At 35.5% G+C, this 10677-nt stretch overlaps 1 long non-coding RNA gene across 1 annotated transcript; it reads left to right on the top strand.

Annotated features, from left to right (window-relative positions):
* The first annotated feature begins 2730 nt into the window (after nt 1-2730).
* On the top strand, nt 2731-9740 carry LOC147374292 (uncharacterized). The gene is made up of 4 exons (XR_015163039.1): nt 2731-2743; nt 4049-4178; nt 5654-5725; nt 9075-9740. It is a non-coding gene; the product is annotated as an uncharacterized LOC147374292 (long non-coding RNA).
* The last annotated feature ends 937 nt before the right edge of the window (nt 9741-10677 follow it).

The following is a 10677-nucleotide window of genomic DNA, read 5'->3' as shown; positions in this document are numbered from 1 at the left end:
TTCAAAATTTTTTATTTCTGAAAAAATCCTATTTTGGATTTAGAAGCTAATTGAAAGCTTGCTTTCTCTTTCTACTTCTGGTGAAACAATTCTGACATTATCATTAGTAAGTGAATGACCTCATAATAGTAGGAAATAGATCAGTTTCACAAAATTAAAAGAGAAACATGATAAATAGAATTAAAATGCATTATTCTTGCTGAAATTGCAAATTTAAAGATAAATAATATACAATGTTCTGTCTATCAAATTCAGAAAGGTGAAAATAAATATTAAGATGGCATTCTGTTACTACTTGGAGGCTTTAAATTGTATGTACTCAGCAGCATGACATTATATGCCAGAAACCTTAAGGTTGCTAACATTTTTGATACAAATTTCACTTCCCAAAATATATAATAAGAAAACAATGTTGAGTGCAAGCAAATATTTATATATGTTTGTTTATTCTAACCTTATTGACAATAGCACAATGTGAGGAGCACATACATTTCCTATAAAGTTGGATGATTAATTAATTGCTCATCTTTTTTAAGTATGCAGTCATTTAAAATATTCATTTATTTCAAATAAACAATATATATGTACATGATTGGTGACTCAGATGGTAAGGAATCCACCTGCAATGTGGGAGACCTGGGTTCCCTTCCTGGGTTGGGAAGATCCCTGGAGAAGGGACTGCAACCCATTCAAGTATTCTTACCTGGAGACTCCCCATGGACAGAGGAGCCTGGTGGGCTATAGTCCATGGGGGTCACAAAGATTCAGACATTACTGAGTGACTAAGCACAGCACATGTATGATACATATATACATATATGCATATAATTATATAGTCATAAATCTTATATTTTCAATCATTTAAATAAAATTATATTCATGAAACAACTAGAAAAATGTATGTGTGTGTTTGTGCTCAGTTGTGTCTGACTGTAGCCCACCAGGCTCCTCTGTCCATGGGATTCTGCAGGCAATAACACTGGAAGTGAAGTAGCTCAGTCATGTCTGACTCTTTGCAACCCGTGGACTGTAGCCTACCAGGCTCCTCCCTCCATAGGATTCTCTAGGTAAGAATACTGGAGTGGGTTGCCATTTCCTTCTCCAGGGGATCTTCCCAACCCAGGGATCGAACCCGGGTCTCCTGCATTGCAGGCAGACACTTTAACCTCTGAGCCACCAGGGAAGCCCCTGGAGGAGCCTACCAGGCTCTTCCTTCCATGGGATTCTCCAGGCAATAATACTGGAATGGGTTGCTATTTCCTCCTCCAGAGGATCTTCCCAACCCCGGGACTGAACCAATGTCTCCTGCGTCTCTTGCATTGGCAGGCAGATTCTCTACCACTGAGCCATCTGGGAAGCCTTGGAAATGTGTATAGCAATATTAATATTGATCATTTTTAGCTGCACAAAACTATAATTCAAAATTTCTTATGTACATGTTTCTGTATCTCCAACAATGCTGGGCTAGAGTGTCTTATCCTCTTTCACACAGAGTCTCTCACTTTCTTGCCCTTGTGCCCTAATATCCTCCAGAATGAGCATGCTTCTTAACTCTGCATGCTAATTAATCTTCATGAATCACTTAAAATTTCTTCTCCTTAAAGAATCTTTCCATAGACCTTCTGGCTGGAAATAATTTTTACTGTGTCTAAAATATCATAGCACATTGTCTCTACCTTCTTATGGCCTTATTACTTGCCATCTTGGACTATAACTATTTATATCTTAATGATTCAAAGAATAGTAGACTTTAAGTTCACTGAGAATAAGGATCTTTTAAAACTTTGTGTGTATTTTATAGCATCTATCTTACTCTATAGCATGTATGTTTAAAAATTCTGTTGAATTAATAAATTTATGAAACATAGATAACAATCAAAATCAATAATTCAATAATCCAGAATGTACTTTGTAAAAATATGTATATATTTCAGGATATCGTCTAATTAAGCTATATCTTTCTTAGACAACAATTTACTATCTTAATAACAGATATATGCATGATGATTTTCACTTATTAGTCATAGTTGTGAGTACTCTATATAAATACTAAATACACTAAGGACTAAATATATTAAATACTAAAAATATTAAATCTTTTATATTACTCTATGGAGAAATTTAGACATGGAGAAATTAAGTAGTTTGGTCAAATTCACACAGCTATCAAGAATTGGAACCTAAGCAGTCTTATTCATGAAATCTTGCTTTTAGATGTATTACAGTGTCATGAGGTTTTCCTGAGTTTTCTAAAATGTATGCCTTTGAATATTAGTGGTTATGAGAAAATTTTCATGCGAGTATAATTAAGGATGGATTACATATGTAAATATTTGAATTTTTTAATGTTTACATGATATATGTGTATATACATGAGGATGTGTGTATAAATATACATACATATTTTTTTCATGATGAATGATGTTCAGTGCCCAAACAATTCAAATTAAGTGCTAATACTGGTTTCCCACAGTATCAACTGCCCATTCTATTTGCCTTCATGTTTAATCTTTGTAGTAATTGACTCTAGAGTTATTCCCAGAAAGTCACTTAAATACTGTTGAAAAGTAATTGATGTCTTTGCAAATAAATGCAGATAGTTTATTAGGCAATGCAGATAGTTTATTAGGATAGTATTAATTACCATCCTTCTTATGCAGGAATAAGACTAGAATAAATTTGTTTCTGTGGAAGGGAAATATGGCAGCAACAAGCCTAAAATGATAAGACATGGCTCTGACAGGTATAACCGGGGGAATAATTTGGAGTGTCCTCTCTGAGTTTTGGGAAATTAGGGAGAAATGCTGGGCTGGAAGAAGCACAAGCTGGAATCAAGATTGCTGGGAGAAATATCAACAACCTCAGATATTCAGATGACACCACCCTTACGGCAGAAATTGAAGAGGAACTCAAAAGCCTCTTGATGAAAGTGAAAGTGGAGAGTGAAAAAGTTGGCTTAAAGCTCAACATTCAGAAAACAAAGATCATGGCATCCGGTCCCATCACTTCATGGGAAATAGATGGGGAAACAGTGGAAACAGTGTCAGACTTTATTTTGGGGGGCTTCAAAATCACTGCAGATGGTGATTGCAGCCATGAAATTAAAAGACGCTTACTCCTTGGAAGGAAAGTTATGACCAACCTAGATAGCATATTCAAAAGCAGAGCCATTACTTTGCCAACAAGGGTCCATCTAGTCAAGGCTATGGTTTTTCCTGTGGTCATGTATGGATGTGAGAGTTGGACTGTGAAGAAAGCTGAGTGCCGAAGGATTGATGCTTTTGAATTGTGGTGTTGGAGAAGACTTTTGAGAGTCCCTTGGACTGCAAGGAGATCCAACCAGTCCATTCTGAAGGAGATCAGCCCTGGGATTTCTTTGGAAGGAATGATGCTAAAGCTGAAACTCCAGTACTTTGGCCACCTCATGCGAAGAGTTGACTCATTGGAAAAGACTCTGATGCTGGGAGGGATTGGGGGCAAGAGGAGAAGGGGACGACAGAGGATGAGATGGCTGGATGGCATCACTGACTCGATGGACATGAGTCTGAGTGAACTCCGGGAGTTGGTGATGGACAGGGAGGCCTGGCGTGCTGCGATTCACGGGGCCTCAAAGAGTCGGACACGACTGAGCGACTGAACTGAACTGAACTGAACTGAGGGAAAGCTTGGGGATGATGATCGTTGCTGGTCAATGCCTGGGAGAGAAAACCAGTAGGTGCTTAAGTCTTAAACGATATTAGAATATTGCTGGGGAGTGACTTCATTTGGGATAATTAATTAGAAGAGCACTCCTAGAATATTCTGAAATTACTTGTGATATCTCACTATATATTATCTTAGTTTCTTGGGAAAAAATTAAAATAACAAATGCAATAGTTGTTTGGCTACAATCCAGGCTATCTGGTTTAGTAACATCCACATCCACTAGAAAAATTTACTCAAAACAGAGGAACACAGCTAAATGAGCTAGAAGACTAGATTTACTCTTCATCATCAAAGATATGTCCAGAATAGTTAACAAATTGCCAATGTCATTTTATCTTTCCAGAAAAAACAAAAACAAAAACTTGGAAGTACATTACTTTAGAGCTTCATAATGCCTGTATGTCAACAAAAATAAGTCCATTCAGTGGAAAATGCCATCATAGTTATAATTTTCTTATAGAGAACACTAGCAGGTTGGTTGATATTTTACACTCTTCAATTTGTTTTTATAACATCATATTGTCATGGTCATTGTGGTGGTGTGTCTACAGACCTTATCAAGTTTGCTAGTAGCACATATGGAAATAGTCTTTTGTGCTTCTAACAATTGGGTTATGTATAACCTGTCAGAATATATTCCAACTATTACGGTTTACTCCCAGAGCACACACATGCTTTCTCCAGAATGATGGATATTCTACAAGCCTGAATTTCTTATTTTTATCCAAAAACACATCTTTTCTTTTGAAGCCTGTAAATACCACGAAAAATGACATTCCCATATACGTGTTTTGTAATTCTTTATCCTCAATTACAAATAATAATACTTGCACATGGTACATAATTCTAATGATATAATCCAGTCTTAGTGTTTTACTGCCATTCATAAACTGCTTCAGCAGAACTCCTTGTGATTTACAGCATCAATAGGACCCTTTAAATTACATCCTATATTATATTGTAGGGCATGTATTGCCCTATGGTCTCACATGCAATGTCAGAGACAGAGCGAACAGGAAATGGAGAATTGTGATTTCACTGTAAATCAAAAGCTAAGTGTTGTTTATGAGCACTGGGGTTTTAGCTCATGAGGTCATTTTACTTTTGTTCCCTTATAGCAGTTAACCTGATGTGGGACAAACTTAATCCAATCAATAATTATTTACCCTTTGACGTTTTGGGCATCAATAAGTAAAGGCAAATACTAAACATATAATTTATTTCCCTAAAATTAGTCTGTTATTTAAAAAATTGGCTGGATATTTACTGTAAGAATGAAAGGATGGTGTCAACTTGCTCCAATGTCATGTATACCTGGTAGTCACTCCATAAACATTTGTTAACTTTTCCATTAGATTTAAAAATAAAATTTCCCAGTTAAACCAATGTATTAACTTGTATTTAACTAAGAATATGAAACAATGAAGGTTGCACTTCAGAAGCTATCTATAGTTACTAATGAACTTTTAAAATTTTTACTTTGTACAAAATGTTTTAATAAGTGAAGTCACAGATACCCAAACATTAAAGTTGGATTCATAGGAGACACAGTTTGTTTCATGGCCAAGTATTTGAAGTGATCACATCATCTTCAGTGATTTAAGACTTAAGATGACAACTATGATTTTTTCAAAGCATTTTAGGATAGCTTGACCTTTATTTTTCACAGAATAAAGATGTTTTTTGACCTCAGATTTCCCCACAAAACCTGGGCCCAGTAATCAGTAGTTAGAAATGAGGGCAGTGATAATTTGTAATTCAAATGCAAGCATTTCATCTGAGCATAACCAAATTTACTTACCTGAGGATAAAATAGTGTAAGACGAAATCAGGGTAAAAAGGGAGGAAGAAAAATGAACCATTTTGGTCTTGTAACCATTCCTTAGCTCTGGCATGCACATAGGGAACTATGCCTGCTTCCTAATGAATACTATCTTGTCTCTTCCAGTTGTCATTTGATGTCTCCAAATACTGTTCATACCATAAGCAGCAACTCTGTGAAATTTCCATCAACAAAAAGGTATGTATATAGATGGAAAGAATCATTTAAAAAATAGATTCTCAAGGCCACTCGGATTCAGATAGTCTCTAAAGAGGCTGGTTAAGAAATCAAAGAAGTTCATGGGATTCTTTCTCTATTCTAGTGTCTAATATTTACCTGCAGGCATATATGAAATAATTCTTGAATAGCTATGGCTACTTAAAATTTACAGAATTGAACCTGTGCAAAGAGTAGTTGATCTCAAACTGACACAAACCAGATAGTCTCTTAATGTTACTCTAAGGAATTTTAAACTGACTCTGTTAAAGCTGAGGTTACTTGCCTTGGGGATGCCTAATGGAAAAGTTATTATAACACTGGCCACAAATAGGGGCCTTGAGAGAGTCAGGCCATAGCACTCCACTGACAGCTGACACACTGGACCATTGCCACGTCACAGAGAGCTCCAAGGTCAAAGGCCATATCTCTCCCTTAATATTTAAATAAAGATACTTGACAAGAGCAAACAACACCTTATTGCCAGTGATGGCTGTTGCTCAATTTATAAGAACCTTTACAAAGTCAGGCTAATTCTTGGCCTTCTTAGAATGCATGGTAACATTTCATAAATCCATCTTCTTCAGATGTCCTTGGAAATGACAGTTATAAAACTACAAATGATTTGTAATGCAAAATGGGACTGGCAGACTTTAAAGATTAGGGATCTATGTACTAAAATGACTGTGGTTTTAGCTAACAAAAGGCATAAAGTGCATCAATAAATAGCTGATGAAGTAACTCAAAATTGTTTTAAATACTCTTAGTAAATGCCAGGACAACAACAATAACAAAAAAAAACTTATGCTTATAATGTTAGCAGTAGCAGTTCACGTCAAGATAATGGAGCAAAATTCCTCTGTGTGGGTCTGCTGGAAGACAGATAGCAAACCAGTTATGCTTTTTTCCCCCCTAGGCAGTAGAGGTGTTTTTTTTCTTTTCCTCTTATGTCATTTTTTTATATGCCAACCTGTGAACTTGATATTTTATATCTTTAAGAAACATTGGACAAGTTGAACTTAATTATATATTTTTTCCTTAACTTTTTAAAAAACAAATCAACAAAATGCCTTATCCTATTAACTTAGCTAAGATGAGTCACACATTAAAACCTGATGAAAATAATCTGCATACTTAATCTTCTCTACCAAGATAACTTACATTAACAGGATAGGTTGAGGCTATTTGTTTAAGCAACACACACCAATGGTGTTTTCTTTTTTTTTTTTTTTTTACCAATGGTGTTTTCAACTGCTTGTTTTCAGGGAAACTGAAAGTCAGGAAATAATTTGAGACAAAACTGGGATGCTGTAACCTGAGTTTTTGAATAATACTTGAAGAAATGACTAAATACTACCTTTTTGTATGATTTTGAAAAACCTAAATGATAATCCTCTTACCCTGCTGCACTTTCAAATATCAAGTATTAATAGAAGGCCTGCCTCTGAAAGCATCAGATGCATTCTAAGAGCTTGAATCCAACATGATCTTCTGCTGGAGAGGAATGCTCCAGCATTTTTCAATGCTTTATTTCTGTTTGCTTCAAACCCCTTTTTTCCCCATGTGTCCTCTACTTGAACTTAATTTCTTCCATTTTATTCTCATTTCTCCTCTGCCTAATGACTGTTCAATAAAAATGAGATCGAACCCATAGCTGTGATACTGCTAGGCAAGGGGGGAAAAAAACAATTTAAAATAAATCAAAACCTTCAGATTTTTTTCCTTTATTTGCATTCTGAGAGCTTAAAAGTGAGCCATAAGCCTTTCAATATTAGTGACCTAGAACTAGAATTATAGTAGACTTTTTCTATAGAAGAGCTAATATATCTTTGGAAATTGGAATTAATACATTTTCAAGGAATCTCTAAGTTTTGCTGTGAATAGTTGCATTCATTAGATCAACTTTACTCAAAGTAGGAAGTTCATTTCTCAACATTTCTGGAAACCCCATGTGTGCTAAGTTTAGGTAACTATAAAATATATTTGACCAAAGCACGAAGGAAGGATATTTCCTTCCCTTGTTTATTTTTCCAATGCCGTAAAATATGCTATCCTGTTTACAGTATGTCAGAGTGATGTCATATGCAAACACTAAAACAGATTGTTTCCAGTATGTGGGTAAAAAAAATGACTCACTAGGAGCCCTAAAACCAAAATATTATACTGAGACTGTCTGGAGCATACCAAGTAAGAGAGGCCCCTGTAGAAAACAGGGAGTGACTTACCTGTCACATGGCCAACTTATTCTCATTTCTCACTTAGTCCATTTTATTAAATTATTAGAATGAAAACACTGTACAGGTGGAGTCAAGCTACTCATGCAAGAAAACTGGTCATTTCTAGATATTTTGAGTATTATGTCTGCAGTATATGCCCTTGACATTTATTTATTCACAAGAGCCAAGAAAACTGATGTTTTTGGGGCTCTTTTCATGTAATGTTTATTCAATCACTCATTCATTTATTCACTCAACATTTATTGTTTCCCTTGTATCGGAAAAGTCTCTAGGTACTGTGGGGATAAGATGAACCATACAGGGCCTCCTTCTTTAAAGGCCTAATAATTACCTTGGCATTATACCCTCATCAAATGACTTGGCTTTCTTCTTTATTTTGACTCTCATCCTCTCTATTAACTGATATACTTTCACTGAAAGATAATTGTATTTATCTTACCTCAATAAGCTGGATTTCTGCAGGGAAAGAACTATGCTTCATCATTTTTATAACCCCAAGGTAAATGATCAATAAAAATGTATAGAATGAGTGAATGAATAAACAGGATACATGGCAGCAGAATTATATTTTGTGATCTACAGCTTGCTAGTATTCAATCTGAAATACTCAAATTTCCTGTGACACAGTATTTTCAAAAATCTTAAACATTCTTTTATTCCAAACCTCAGTTTGGGGAAATTTCAAAGAAAAGCAGAAGAGGAAGCTCATGATTTGTTTATGGACAGAGGTGCCACTGCTTACTGTGTTGCTATACTTGAGAATAAAATAGACCCAAAGTCAGGATGAGATCCACAGAACTTTCTGCATTTATTCCAATCAAGATGTATCATATTGATGTTTAGAACATTTAAAGCTGTTTAAATGATTCCTCGGTTGTTGTTTCCTTATGCGGTTGTACCTGGTTTGATCTACTGTTTACTCTAATTAACATGCATATCATATGGTCTGATTGTCTTAAACGATTCTTTGTAATATTTCTGCTGTATGTACAGGATGTCACCATTGCCCCAGCCCCCCCCCACCACCCCTCTGGTTGTAACACAGAAGCTTTTTGAGTAACATATTCTTTTTTCTCTTTTTAATACAAATCCAGCCTGGCAGGCACAGTGCTATGTGGAGACTGGACTGAATCAAAGCAACATTCTCCTACTTTTCCCGTGTATGGGAAGTGATACTAACAAGAATCAGATTTGCCTGGACCCGTAACAGAGGAAACAACTTCTGGCACAGTAATTCTTTGAACTGGAACCATGAGGGCAAGTACTAACGTATCCTTCTATTGCATGCAATGCCTTATGCACCAAAGCAGTTTTTTTGACTGTTGAAACGGACTGAATCAGATTTGTGGTACTAAGTTTTTTAGGGTATGTGAATATTTTGATTTATTTTGAAAGATTCTGTGTTCACAATTCATCTGGTCAGAGCAGGAGTTTTGATTTTGATTCTATGTAATTTACTTATGGAATGGATTTAAGACAGATGTTTAGGAAGAGGTTTTATAAATATTTGCACTTGATCAGAAGAAGAAGACAACTAATAATCCAAGAATATTAATAATCCAATAATGCAATCTTGTATTGTTGGATTAGTATTTGTTAAGCACCCACAGGATTTGGAGTAAGAAGCCTAGAGCCCGTGATCTGCCATTGATTAGTTGAGTGACCTGAAGCAACATAATTAACCTCTGAGAAACTCGCTTTCCTCATCTGTAAAAATGGGGCTAATTATACCAACCTCAAACGGTTGTTAAGGTTCAAAGGATATCATGGAAGTAAATGTGTTTTTCAAACTGTACAGTTGCTAAAATCATGTAATATAATATCATTTTATTTCCATTAGACTATGAGTTCTTTTAGGGCTAGGATCATGTATTCATCTTTATAAAAATTTCTACACTTAACAATATTTCTGTCATATACCAGGTGCTCAATAAATGTAGAATGGATGCACAAATGAATAAATTCAGGATATTAGAGCCACAAAATTTCCTCTGATCCTTACTCTCAGACAACTCACAGTCTAATAAAGGAGGTGAATATATCCAATATATTATAACATAATTTAAAATTAAACCTGCACAACCTCAGCAATTTTATGTTAATTACTCATCTGGTAATTTCTCTATCCTTGTTTTCTGTGAGCAAACATCTGCAGAACAATATGCAAACACAAATTCAAGCTCACACTGATATGTGCTATTTACAAATTACTCTAAATTTTACCATATGTGCAAAGAGCAATAAAAGAAAAAATAAAAATAAGATAAAAAATCATTTAGAGTTGGAAAAACACTTTAGATAACATATCTAGTGAAGAAAGCAAGCCTTTATTATATGCATGCTCTTTCAAAGAAGATAGGTGGACACCTCCACTTCCTAGTTCCCTATATTTGATGTAGGAACAATGGTCTTCCAGAAAATCTATACTGACTGACCTTTGTGATTTCTCATGATAAAGGGAAAGTAAGTGTAACGTTTAACTCTAGTGAAAAATCTTGAATTGATTAAGATGTCGGTTATAATAACTTACATCTCAAGGATATTTCCTAACAGAAATGTTCACAAACCAGAGAAAGCTCTGCTTACTTGCTGCTGCTGCTGCTAAGTCGCTTCAGTCGTGTCCGACTCTGTGCGACCCCATAGACAGAAGCCCACCAGGCTCCCCCCTCCCTGGGATTCTCCAGGCAAGAACACTGG

This window comes from Bos grunniens, chromosome 4 (genome assembly GCF_055505025.1).
Source record: "Bos grunniens cultivar Pamir isolate PY7600 chromosome 4, Bosgru_T2T1.0, whole genome shotgun sequence".
Classification (NCBI taxonomy): Eukaryota; Metazoa; Chordata; class Mammalia; order Artiodactyla; family Bovidae; genus Bos; species Bos grunniens.
Note: the sequence above shows the minus strand (reverse complement) of the source record. Positions and strands in the feature narration are given on the sequence as shown.